Source organism: Perca flavescens, chromosome 23 (assembly GCF_004354835.1).
Source record: "Perca flavescens isolate YP-PL-M2 chromosome 23, PFLA_1.0, whole genome shotgun sequence".
Lineage (NCBI taxonomy): Eukaryota > Metazoa > Chordata > Actinopteri > Perciformes > Percidae > Perca > Perca flavescens.
The window spans coordinates 25634631-25647534 of record NC_041353.1 but is presented as its reverse complement, the minus strand read 5'-3'; the positions used below and the strand labels follow the sequence as shown (position 1 = coordinate 25647534).

General features: G+C 45.3%; 1 long non-coding RNA gene across 1 annotated transcript; it reads left to right on the top strand.

Annotated features, from left to right (window-relative positions):
* The first annotated feature begins 10264 nt into the window (after positions 1–10264).
* LOC114549876 (uncharacterized) lies at positions 10265–11729 on the top strand. Its single transcript, XR_003691602.1, has 3 exons — positions 10265–10321; positions 11033–11184; positions 11496–11729. It is a non-coding gene; the product is annotated as an uncharacterized LOC114549876 (long non-coding RNA).
* The last annotated feature ends 1175 nt before the right edge of the window (positions 11730–12904 follow it).

Sequence of the window (12904 nt, the reverse complement as noted above, 5' to 3'; positions counted from 1 at the left end):
CCAACATCACCATCAGGCCACCAAAGGAAACGAAGGAAGTCAACATCTTTAGGTGGTACTCTAACCTGGTGAAACATTCCCTCTATATCTGCCATCATGGCAACAGGCTCCTGCCGAAACCGGAGGAGAACTCCAAGCAACGTGTTGGTTAAGTCTGGGCCTTGTAACAGTTCTTTGTTCAAAGATGTCCCCCTGTATGTGGCAGTGCAGTCAAAAACAACACAAATACTCTTCTTCCGTGGGTGATAAACGCCATGGTTTGGTATATACCATACTCGCCCATCATCTCTTTGCAACTGGTTGTCTGGAACCTTTTCAACGTAACCTTTCTGTATAACTCCATCCATGAAACATTTATAATCCTCATAAAACTCCTGGTTTTTCTTGAACTTCCTAACAAGAGTTAGGGCACGCTGTTCTGCAATACAGCGATTTCGTGGCATTCTGACGTCGTCCTTTTGGAAAGGGAGTTCAAGATAGTAGTGTCCATTCTTCAACGTAGCAGAGTCAGAGGCTTTTCTAAGAAACTGTTTATCTTCAATGGATAACTCGCTATTCTCATTGTGACGTTCAGGGAAGTCCTGATTGTACTGTTGAACAAGCAGCTCTTTAATGTTGGCGATTGAGAGTCTGTTTGCCTTCAAATATGGCCGTCCATATTCATCCACGCAGGGACTGCTGTTGAGTGGTCCATTCACTACCCATCCAAGTTGTGTCTTTACTGCATAAGGGCCATTTCCTACACTATTCACAACCTTCCATGGTTCCAGAGCTTTAGGGCAATTCAGTCCAATGAGTAGTCTTATATCCTTTTCAACAGTAGTAAGCTGAACTTCATTAAGGTAGGGCCATTCTATATTGTCTCCTTGTGTAGGAATGTTTTCCTTTGTAACAGGAATCTCTGAGTGAGTGTATACCTCTGGCAGCGTCAGGAATTTGCCATCTTGGAGACTGCATACTTCCAGTCCAGTTACCTTGTAGCTGCTTACAGGTTTCTCCTGACCCATTGTTTTCAGAAGAATCCTCGTTCTCTGTCCCTGGACGTTAAGTTCATTCATCAACTTCTCAGTACAGAATGTTGCAGTACTACCAGGATCCAAAAAGGCATAGGTTGTTGCAACCTTATTACTTTTGACATGCTTAACCTGTACAGGGAGAATGGAAAGAGCGCAATCTTTTCCGGCCCCAGTATGGTCACCGATTGTTATGGAAACCAGAGCACTCATTTTTTCTTTGGGTGTTTCCCTGACACTTTTCACTCCTTTGTGAGTGCATTCCTCTTCATTCTTGATGTGCAGTAAAGTAGGGTGTTTCTTTTGACAGATGTCACATATGAGCCGCCTTTTGCATTCTCTGCTCATATGTCCCAATATTAAACATCCAAAACATGCACCTTTTGACCTGAGGATCTCAACCTTTTCTTTGTGTGGTCTTGCTTTAAATTTTCCACACTTCTCCATTGTGTGGTCGGCCGAACAGAATGCACATGGTCTTTGATAAGCTATTCTGTTGTGAGGTCTTTCATTAAAGTGCGCACTTTTGCTTTTCACAACGTTCTCTGGCGGCTGGTCAATGGCAGGCAATGGGTACACTTTGTTGTCCTTCTCTAGGTTTTCAGACACAGCAGTTATGGCAGTGACAAAGCTACTTCCTTTAGTGGTAGGTTTGAATACCTTTAATCTAGAGGCTTTGTTGGCTGGACAGGGATCTTGAATGTCTCCAAAAATTGGATCTAGGCTAATCCTAGCCTGTTTTTCAATGAATTGCACCAGATCCTTGAAGCTTGCTCTCCGTTTATGCCTGTCCTGTAAGTCACAAGCGACAGACCTGAACTTATCCCGGAGTTTAAAAGGGAGTTTGGAAATAATTATTGTCAGGTTGGAAGGTGTGTTTATCTCTTCTATGTACTGACCGCTTTGCAATGCATTATAACAACTTCTCAGAAATAGTCCATAAGAATGCAAGGCCTTGGCATCTTCAACCTTTATGGTTGGCCAGCTGAGGGCCTTATCGATGTAGGCTGCTGTGATTTTCATACCATGTCCAAAATGATGCAATAAAAGCCTCCTGGCCTCCCTGTATCCCATTGAAGGTTCCAAGTGGAGAACACTTCGTACTAGATCCTTTGCTTGTCCTGTTGTGTACTGTTCTAAAAAGTAGAGTCTGTCTTGGTTGCTGTTGGTTTTACTTTCAATGCAGTGTTCAAAAGCTTGAATAAAAGGCTGATACTGTAGTGGTTCACCAGAGAATGCTGTTATGGCCTTGACTGGAAGTAAAGACAAACACTGTTGCCTCACAATGAGCTCTGAAACCTCGTTTTGTCTCCTCAACACATCAACCAGAGTACTTCCAGTCTGAGTGGTGCCACCTGCAGGTATAGCAGGTTGCTGCTGTTGACTTTGACCGGTCCTGACTCTAGCACCACCTGTAGCCTCATCTAAGCTGGTGTTGATCGGGCATAAATGAGGGATGCTGTATTGATCTTGATCTTCTAACTGTGTTGTTTGGTTTTGTGAAACTCCAGGTGTGGAGGGGTTAAACCTTTCCAGTGTTTTCAATGGTCTTTTCTGTAGATTATCCATTTGCTCCATATAAGCATTCATGGCATCAGGTGGTGTCTTCCTTACATCAACTTGAGATGTGTGAGAGGAAACTTCATATTCCTCAAGTACCTTTAATTTTGCAGTGGATTCAACCAGTCCAGCTTGCACTTGCCATCTTTCCTTTTTTGCTTTGAAGCTTGCTTCTTCTATTTCCATTTGGTGCTTTTTTTCAAGCATATTTGCTCGAACCAAGAGAACTGCTCTCTCTGCCTCAAACTGTGCCTTTAATCTTCTGGTAGAAGATGTAGTACTTCCAGTACCGACACCCCCATGTGACGCACTGTCTTCTGGCTGTACGTCAGGGAGCTCCTCAGGCTGCCTATTAAGCTGCTCCTGATACGCAGCCAACTCCATCTTTCTCTCTACATTATTCAAAAACTCTCTGAACTTCTTTATCTTTGGCTCGAACCAGTCCATTTGGTCACATTCTTGTTCTTCTTCTGACATGAACCTTTGGACGGAATCTTGAAACTGGATAAAGTCCTCCAGTAATTTATCAAGCGTTTCACATTTCGATTGTATGGTGTGTTTGTCAGGCTTTACAAATTCATTATCCATATAAGCTTGAATCTCATTTTGCTTGCGTGTTAACACACCCAGCTTTCCTCTACGAGAGCGTATTAATTTCAATATAGTCATCTCTTCTTCCTCAGCCGACTCCACGGACTTCTCCGCATCAGGCCCGGACCTGCCCTCCGGCAGTTCCTTTAATTCAGACATTGATGACGTCGACATAACACTGTAGGTAAGCCACACCGTTCACAATAATACCCGACAGCGTCTTCAGTAGCGCTGATCAGGCGCACTGATTCAATGTAACACTATCACTGCCCCACAATAGCGGCAGTAAGCGCTTCAGCCAACAACGAGACATTAACAAGAAGCAAGCGACATCAATCTTTGCAACAGCAAATCCTCCGCGGGACATCCATTTACAAACAATTCCTTAATTGGACATACAATGATCGCTTTTGCCCATATTGCATTGCACATCCTTTATTGTTTGTTTTACCTCTTGTCCCGGAGTCCAGATGTGTCTGTTACTTCCACTCAGTCGCTTGATTACAATCCATTTTCCTTTTTGCCCCGAGTCCTGGCGAAGTGCGAGCAAATCCAAGTTTTTTAACTTTTTGTAGTGGCTATATTGTTACAAAAAACATAGCCACTGTCCCAGCAATAGGAGAGCGGTTTTAACGCACCTTTGTTCCTTTGTTGTTGATCCAGGCAGCATGCGGTAGTTGTTTAAAGGTATTACTTAACACAAATATCCTACCTATAAAAGTAAAATCTTTATCGTCCTTCCAAAACGTTGTAGGCTAATGTTGCATGCCTTCGAATCAGGGAAAACAAAACAATACTGACGATTTCTTAAATGATATCAAATAAGGTGAAAAAACAGGATGCCTAGGTGTGTGTGTATGGTTAAAAAACTGTGATTGGTCTCAACTAATGCTAGGACTTCCAGAACAGAGCCCACACCTGTCTCCAACTTCCCTTTATCAATTACACCACACCCACCATTACCATGGTGTGGCCAATCTGCCAATCACTGGCCTAGCTGTCCATCAAAATCAGTGGATCAAAAACTTTAACCAAAATGTGGGAAAAATAATACCTATTATCTTTCAATATAAATAAATATAAACAAAAACTGCCCTTTTTCCTTTTTGGCTCCTACATTGATGCCTTGCGGATGCTACTGAAGGTCCCACGATGGAGTAGTGCAAGCCAAATGTTTGTAAACGTGGGTTTGCCAAATTGCCCTGCTGTACTACGTAATCTTATGTACAGGCGTATGTGCAGGCTTTCGAGCTCGGCGAATATATCATCACTGCACTGACAAATCCTGGACTAAGCTTTGTGCGATACTATATGGTATTTGGACTCACTGGCTTATGAGCATATCCAGGAGATAAATGTATTGTTTTTTATGTTTTTTTTTCTTCTTTGTAATATGGACCATTGTTTACTTGTCTGAAATAAAGTAAATAATAATAAATAATAATAATAATAATAATAATAATAATAATAATAATATCCCCAAAGAGAAACTAAGGACACACTAGAGAGCCAGCAGCTTGATATGGTGGAGCAGTTCAAGAAGAAGCAAAAAGAAACCTGATTGATCATGACATCCTGTTACAGAAAATGGAAAGGTATGTGAACCATCACCTTATCGTGGTGGAGAGGTTTGTGTGTCTCTGTGAACCTGAGGGCTGTGTTGTCTGGAGCTTTGTGCTCCTGGTAGGGTCTCCCAAGGCAAAGTGGTCTCAGGTGAGGGGCCAGACAAAGAATGGTTCAAAAACCCCAATGAAGAAGCAAGGTAGAGATGGAGTGACCCTGCCGGAGGAAGCCCGGGCCCCGCCTGGAGCCAGGCCCAGACGGCGGGCTCGTCGGCGAGCGCCTGGTGGCGGGTTTGCCACGGAGCCGGCCGGGCACAGCCCGAACAAGCTACGTGGCTCCCATCTCTCCAGCCCATGGGCCCACCACCTGTGGGAGGAACCGTTGGGGTCGGGTGCGATGCCACATGGGTGGCAGTGAAGGTCAGGGGCCTCGGCGGACCAGACCCGGGCGGCAGACGCTGGCTCTGGGGACGTGGAACGTCACCTCTCTGTGGGGAAGGAGCCGGAACTGGTGCGGGAGGTGGAGCGCTACCGTTAGATCTGGTGGGGCTTACCTCTACGCACAGTCTCGGTTCTGGAACCATACTCCTGGATAGGGGTTGGACTCTTTTCTTCTCCGGAGTTGCCCAGGGTGTGAGGCGCGGGCGGGTGTGGGGATACTCACAAGCCCCGGCTGAGCGCCGCTGTGTTGGAGTTTACCCGGTGGGCGAGAGGGTCGCCTCCCACGCCTGCGGGTTGTGGGGGAAAACTCTGACTGTTGTTTGTGCATATGCACCAAACAGGAGTTCGGAGTATTCGGCCTTCTTGGAGACCTTGACTGGAGTCCTGCATGGGGCTCCAGTGGGGGGACTCCATTGTTCTGCTGGGGGACTTCAACGCACACGTGGGCAATGATGGAGACACCTGGAGGCGTGATTGGGAGGAACGGCCTCCCTGATCTAAACCAGAGTGGTTGTTTGTTGTTGGACTTCTGTGCTAGTCATGGATTGTCTATAACGAACACCATGTTCGAACATAGGGATGCTCATAAGTGTACCTGGTACCAGAGCACCCTAGGCCGAAGGTCAATGATCGATTTCATAATCGTTTCATCTGATCTGAGGCCGTATGTTTTGGACACTTTCGGGTGAAGAGAGGGGCAGAGCTGTCAACCGATCACCATCTGGTGGTGAGTTGGGTCAGGGGTGGGGAAGACTCTGGACAGACCTGGTAAGCCCAAACGTGTAGTGGGGTAAATTGGGAACGTCTGGAGGAGGCCCCTGTCCGACAGACTTTCAACTCACACCTCCGGGCGGAGCTTTTCGTGCATCCCTGTGGAGGCTGGGGGCATTGAACCCGAGTGGACAATGTTCAAAGTTTCCATTGCTGAAGCTGCGGCGAGGAGCTGTGGTCTTAGGATCTTAGGTGCCTCAAGGGGCGGTAACCCACGAACACCGTGGTGGACACCAGTGGTCAGGGAAGCCGTCCGACTGAAGAAGGAGTCCTTCCGGGATATGTTATCTCGGAGGACTCGGAGGCAGTTGCAGGGTACCGGCGGGCCCGAAGGGCTGCAGCCTCTGCCGTGAAAGAGGCAAAGCAGCGGGTGTGGGAGAAGTTTGGAGAAGACATGGAGAAGGACTTTCGGTCGGCACCAAAGTGTTTCTGGAAAACTGTTCGCCACCTCAGGAGGGGGGGGGGAACCATCCAAGCTGTGTACAGTAAGGATGGGACACTGTTGACCTACACTGAGGAGGTAATAGGGCGGTGGAGGGAGCACTTTGAGGAACTCCTGAATCCGACTAATCGCCCTCTATGTTAGAGGCAGAGCTGGAGGATAACGGGGATTGTCGCCGATTTCCCAGGCGGAAGTCACTGATGTAGTCAAACAACTACACAGTGGCAAAGCCCGGGATTGATGAGATCCGTCCAGAAATGCTCAAGGCTCTGGGTGTGGAGGGGTTGTCCTGGTTGACACGCCTCTTCAACATTGCGTGGAAGTCTGGGACGGTGCCAAAGGAGTGGCAGACTGGGGTGGTGGTTCCTCTTTTTTAAAAGGGGGACCAGAGGGTGTGTGCCAATTATAGGGGTATCACACTTCTCAGCCTCCCTGGTAAAGTCTACTCCAAGGTGCTGGAAAGGAGGGTTCGGCCGATAGTCGAACCTCGGGTTGAGGAGGAACAATGCGGATTCCGTCCTGGTCGTGGAACAACGGACCAGCTCTTCACTCTCGCAAGGATCCTGGAGGGAGCCTGGGAGTATGCCCAACCGGGTCTACATGTGTTTTGTGGATTTGGAGAAGGCGTATGACCGGGTCCCCGGGAGATACTGTGGGAGGTGCTGCGGGAGTATGGGGTGAGGGGTCTCTACTCAGGGCCATCCAATCTCTGTATGACCAAAGTGAGAGCTGTGTCCGGGTTCTCGGTAGTAAGTCGGACTCGTTTCAGGTGAGGGTTGGCCTCCGCCAGGGCTGCGCTTTGTCACCAATCCTGTTTGTAATATTTATAGACAGGATATCGAGGCGTAGTCGGGGTGGGGAGGGGTTGCAGTTTGGTGGGCTGGGGATCTCATCGCTGCTCTTTGCAGATGATGTGGTCCTGATGGCATCATCGGCCTGCGACCTTCAGCACTCACTGGATCGGTTCGCAACCGAGTGTGAAGCGGTTGGGATGAGGATCAGCACCTCTAAATCGGAGGCCATGGTTCTCAGCAGGAAACCGATGGAATGCCTTCTCCAGGTAGGGAATGAGTCCTTACCCCAAGTGAAGGAGTTCAAGTACCTTGGGGTTTTGTTCGCGAGTGAGGGACAATGGAGCGGGAGATTGGTCGGAGAATCGGGCGCAGCGGGTGCGGTATTGCATTCAATCTATCGCACCGTTGACGAAAAGAGAGCTGAGCCAGAAGGCAAAGCTCTCGATCTACCGGTCAGTTTTCGTTCCTACCCTCACCTATGGTCATGAAGGCTGGGTCATGACCGAAAGAACGAGATCCAGGGTACAAGCGGCTGAAATGGGTTTCCTCAGGAGGGTGGCTGGCGTCTCCCTTAGAGATAGGGTGAGAAGCTCAGTCATCCGTGAGGAGCTCGGAGTAGAGCCGCTGCTCGCTGCGTCGAAAGGAGCCAGTTGAGGTGGTTCGGGCATCTGGTAAGGATGCCCCTGGGCGCCTCCCTAGGGAGGTGTTCCAGGCACGTCCAGCTGGGAGGAGGCCTCGGGAAGACCCAGGACTAGGTGGAGGGATTATATCTCCAACCTGGCCTGGGAACGCCGGGATCCCCAGTCGGAGCTGGTTAATGTTGCTCGGGAAAGGGAAGTTTGGGGTCCCCTGCTGGAGCTGCTCCCCCCGCGACCCGACACCGGATAAGCGGACGAAGATGGATGGATGGATGGAAAGGTATGGCATCAGAGGGGTGGCCCTATAACTGGATAAAAAGCTACGTTGAAAACAGGAGTCAGTTTGTACAAATGGGTTATCAACAGTCAGGGCGCCTCATTTTTTCCTCGTTTCACAGGGGTCAGTATTAGGCCCCAAACTGTTTATCATCTACCTTAATGACATTTGTATCAACCATCAAGTATTACATTTACTTCAATTTATTGTATTTGCAGATGACACCAATATTTTAGTTTGTGGGGATGACTTACAGCACAAAAGAAATAAGGGTGCTCCGATCAGGATTTTTGGGGCCGATCACCTATCACCGATTGCTGGAAGCAGTATCGGTCGATACGATCACCAATCATCGAGTCTATTTGAAGCCTTCTATTTATCATGTCATATATTTATCATATATTAATTTTAATATTCTTAACAATAATGTATAAGTATTTAAAATTAACAGAAGATAATGTATTGTGAATTGTCAACTGTTTACTTTTATTGACAGGAAACGTTCAACATTCCACTTCCTCTGTTAGAAACACACCTTAAACAGCTTAGAGCTTAACATACCGTATAAAGCCTTATTTCGGAATAAATTACAAAAAAACTGTTGTTAATTTACACAAACTTAAAGTGTACTTAAACTTAAAGTGCAGAGCAAAGAAAAAAAATTCACATATCTTGGGATGTCAAGGAAAAAAGGCATGAGGTGTAAAGTATTTCAGGCTTGCTGTAATGAACTGAAAAGAGAAGCCATGACGTAACAGTCACACATGTTTAGGGAATGTATCAGTAATTGTTTGGCTTTTTGTCCTAGCTTGAGCTTTTTTAGATTTTGAAATCTAAAAAATGTCCTTTCAATCACTGCAGACATTTCTTCAGCAAAACAAATTCTTCGTAGTTTTGTCAATTTCAGACTAATCTTAATTAAGGTAAATATTATTTTAGCTCCACATCAGGGCTGAATACAAGTGAAGCTAAACAAAAAAAATCTTTAAATCTAGATACATTTTAAAGAGACTTCACATCTCTTGGGATTTCAAGAACTGCAGCTTAACAGAACCATAGCTGCACTGTCATGAGGTCTTCAGCATCATGATTCAATGATAGACAGGAATAGAGATTAGTAGAGCCATATCTCCTAAAGCTTACTTGTTAAGCATCAATGGCAGATTTTTCTTTAGAAATATAAGCATCTCTGCATTTTTGGCAGACAGCTTGTTCCTCTTCTCATCTACAATATTCCCTGCTGTAGTAAAAAGTTGCTCGCTATCTACACTTGTGCATGGTGCACAGAGGTGGCTTGTGCTGCTTGGGCGAGAGCGGGGAAGCGGCTTTTATTGTCCCGCCAAAAAATAAGCGGCTGTCCGCTCCGTGAGATGACTGGCTCCGATAGGTAGAGGTTCACCTGCGATGATGTTGAGCTGCTGATGTCACCGCCACCACGTTCCCCATCTTCATCCAACAACTCAGCATACATAGCATGCAAGGAGCCAGGACATCAGAAAGCAGCCCGTGGATCTGGGGCTTGAGTGCGTTGGAGAAATATCTGTCTTTATACCTTTTTTGTTAAAAGTAAAAACAAAACATTAATGGATTTACTTAAAAAAAATAAGAATCAGAAATACTTTTTGATCCCCAAGGGGAAATTGGGTTAAGTTACAGTCTCTCCTTTCTAGAAAAGGAATGAAGGAAATGCCAGCCAGACTGCCTACAAAAAGATTAGCACACTGTAATCATTTCAGGCATTTATCAATAATTTAATAAGTTAGATTTTCTTGCAGTTTCATTCAGTAGTAACACAACTGGACACACACACACCTTTTTTATGACACACACACACACACACACACACACAGAGGAATGTGTGAATTAAATTCTCACCTCAGATCGAGCACTGTTGAGCGATGGTATACAGGCGCTTCGATTGATTGTCACTGAATCTGTTCTGGACAGCTTCCAACAACGTGGCTTTGGTAGTTTTACACCGTGGTCCGTCTCAGCTGTTTTCTCCAGAAGACGAGTTAAAGCTCTGATGGATGGTATAACATCTGCAGCCGATGCAGTTGATGAGCTGATCTGTTGCGTGAGCTCGGGGCGAGTAGAGAAATCATATTTTCCACCAATTTCCACTGGGTGCCAGTGAACAGGGAAGGCAAGTCATAGTCAGCTCCATAAGCACTTAGGGCACGCTTCTGTTCCAGCACACTCTGTAGCATATTAACTGTACTGTTCCACCTGGTAAGTACATCCTGTTGTAGCCTCTTAATAGGCTGGCCAAGTTGCTTCTCAATACTTTGAAATCGAGAGTAGGCAAGCTGGGAATGTTTGAAATGACCAACGATGTGGCTTCCACAGGATATTATATCAGCGATGCTGCGTTGTGATAAAACTCCATCAGCAACGGCAAGCTGCAGTGTATGAGCCATGCACGGCAGGCTGGGTAGATCTGCATCCCTCATGGCCTTTACCATGTTCTTGGCGTTATCTGTTAGAATAACGTGCACTTTGTCCTTGGGGATTCCCCATGTGCAAAACATGTTGCTGAATGCGGCAGCCAGAGCCTCCGCGGTGTGTGACTCTGAAAATTCTTGAGAATGAAGCACAACTCTTTTTAGTTCAAAGTTGTGATAAATAAATTTAGTTTATTAGGTTAGGCTCAACATGGACATGGGACATACATTTGAACTCCAAATTTCACTTGTGAAGCTGATTGATGTGACGTTGTCCTTCATAAGGCTGTCAACGTGCAAACACTGTTTGTTATAACTGCGGCAGGCAAACATCAGTGAAATATTTACGCCCTTGCAGAGTGTAGCGTGAATCCAAGAAAGACATGAGTCGCCAGAACCCTTCGTCTTCCTCAATTGACAGCGGCTGGTGATCGAGGCATATGAATTCCATTATTTTGGCTGATATTTCCTTTTTTCTTTCTTTCTGTCATTACTGTAGGGTTGCTGTCGTTGCAATGTCACTGTTACAGACAGCTGAGTAAGTGGCGCCGGAGTTGCTACACGACCCCGCTCTCTCTCTGCCTTAGCGCTAGCTAACTTGGAAAACTCCTCCTACTCCTTTCCGTGACTAACCTTCAAATGTCTGATGAGGTAGGTGGTGTTGAAATTTCTTTGGATCTTTCCCGCCTCGTGGAATTTCCTTTGCACATACGTTGCAAATCGCTAATGTATTGTCTTTTTCAGACTCCTTGTAGAACTGCCAGACCGATGAATGTAGGGAGACTGCCATTTTAGCTGCATGTAGAAAATGTTCTCACGAGTAGTGCGTCATCTGGTTGGCCTTTATGAGGACCAAGGATCAAACTATTTAAAGATATTTTTAAAGCATAAATGCATTACATTTATGTTGAATGTGAACAGAACAGCAGAACATGCATGCCCTGTCTTTGATTGTGCAACAGGACGAGAACATCACTGCAGCTAGAACAGCAGCCCTGGCCGGCCTAACGCTGTTCTTAAAGGAGGATTCATCAGAGGGCTTCAAAACTTGCAAGACATTTTTGTATTGTTTCCATAGCTCAATACCTGTATCTATTTTGCAAAAGGAAATCACTGATATAAACATAAAAATTTGAAACTGCCTTCTGCTGTGTACCCTGTTGGCGGCCTTTAGAGCAGTTGTCAATGTTAACAAATCTTTGCTGTGAAGTGCAACCGAGATTTGAAAGGATGCTAGCGTCTTCCATGTAATGATTTTTAGTGAGGTAAAGTATGTGTAAGGTTAAATGCTAAATAAGTTATTCAATTCATATTTTCTAATTGTTCCCTAACCACCGTCAATTTCAGTTGATTACAGAGTTTGCGTGGATTGTGTAGTTCAGTATATATGTAGACAGATATTTTGTTAATCTGTGTCAATTATATAGACTTTGTTCTTATGTTTCGAGTTGTAATATACCAATGTTATAATCCTGACATATAGATATCCATCTTAATCAATTCTTAATGCCAAAATAACACAGGGAAATTTATTTTTGAACGATTAATCGTTTTTAAATCGAAATTTGAAAGAATGCAATTAGCTAATTGGGAAGGCCACGATTAAAAATGCAGGTTAGTTATACAGCGCATCTGACCCATTTTAAACATTCAATTCATGCAGTTAGAAATATCATTCCGAAGTCATCTTTCTGGAACAGACTTGCTCGCCAATCACAAGCGCCTCATACTCACCAATCAGAGTGGACATAAGGCGTGTACATTTTACACCAACAAACTAAGCTAGAGGAAAGTCCCAAAGAATACCGGCACTTTGGTGATTTGGGGCTATTTTGGCTTCGAAAATTCAGACATGCGTCAAAAGAAGGTAATATGCAAAACCTTTTGTGCAGCAGTAGCCACATCGCAGGGCAACACGACAGACCTCTACCAACATTTGAAAAAGCACCACAGCCGACTATACGAGGAGAGTATGGCCATAAAGTCTCAGGAAAGTACATCTGCTCCAGCCGAGTCAACCAGACTACTACTACTACTGCAGAGTCATTTTCATTTGCTTTAACTCTGTATGAAAAAGGCTCAAGAAGACACCGCGAGATAACAAGCACCATAACATATTGTCTTGCAAAAGATATGGTGTCTTTAAACGGTGTCAAAAGACGGATTTCAAAAAGTCATCTGCACGTTGGACAGAAGAGCCACAATTCCTTCCTGTACACATTTCAGTCAGGTTCCCATACCAGCGATGTACTTGGAGTGTAAAAAGAAAGTTATAGCAGAGCTCAAAAATGTGGTGTATTACAAAACAATGGATTTGTGTAGGACGACCGAGCCATACCAAGGTCTCACGGTACATTTCATTAATGATGAC